Source organism: Halyomorpha halys, unplaced genomic scaffold (genome assembly GCF_000696795.3).
Source record: "Halyomorpha halys isolate HHAL.00 unplaced genomic scaffold, Hhal_1.1 Scaffold747.1, whole genome shotgun sequence".
Classification (NCBI taxonomy): Eukaryota; Metazoa; Arthropoda; class Insecta; order Hemiptera; family Pentatomidae; genus Halyomorpha; species Halyomorpha halys.
This window is the reverse complement of record NW_027111002.1, coordinates 152,344-152,842: the sequence shown is the minus strand read 5'-3', so window position 1 is coordinate 152,842 and position 499 is coordinate 152,344.

Genomic DNA, 499 nt, shown 5'->3' with positions numbered 1-499 from the left:
AAAAAGGAAAGATTCAAAACATATTGACTACTTGCTAGAAAGAACGGTCACGTGTTGGAAAAACCTAGGGGCCTGGACCCTCACAAGCACTGAAGAGAAGGAGCTCTTCGTCTTCGAGAAGATCCTCCGCCGATTATTCGAACTAGTTAAGGTCGGTGAGCATTGGGAGAGGAGGAATAGAGAGATCTACGATTTGTACGGGGATGTGGATGTAATGGCACATATCAGGTTGGGAAGAGTGCGTTGGGCTGGACATATTGATAGAATACAAGAAGATAGTATTCCAAGGAAGTTGTTCGACGGAAGGCTCTATCGAACAAGAGGAAGAGGTAGACCACGGGAGGGAGGTTAGATGGGAGGATGCTTCGTCCGGGACACCCGAGACCTGTTCAACACCCACAACTGGCGAGGCACCGCCACAAGATAAGGTCATCTAGAGCAGGCCAAGGAATTAGTTAGTTAGCAATAATTAACTATCTCTCATTTTGAGTGGTAATAA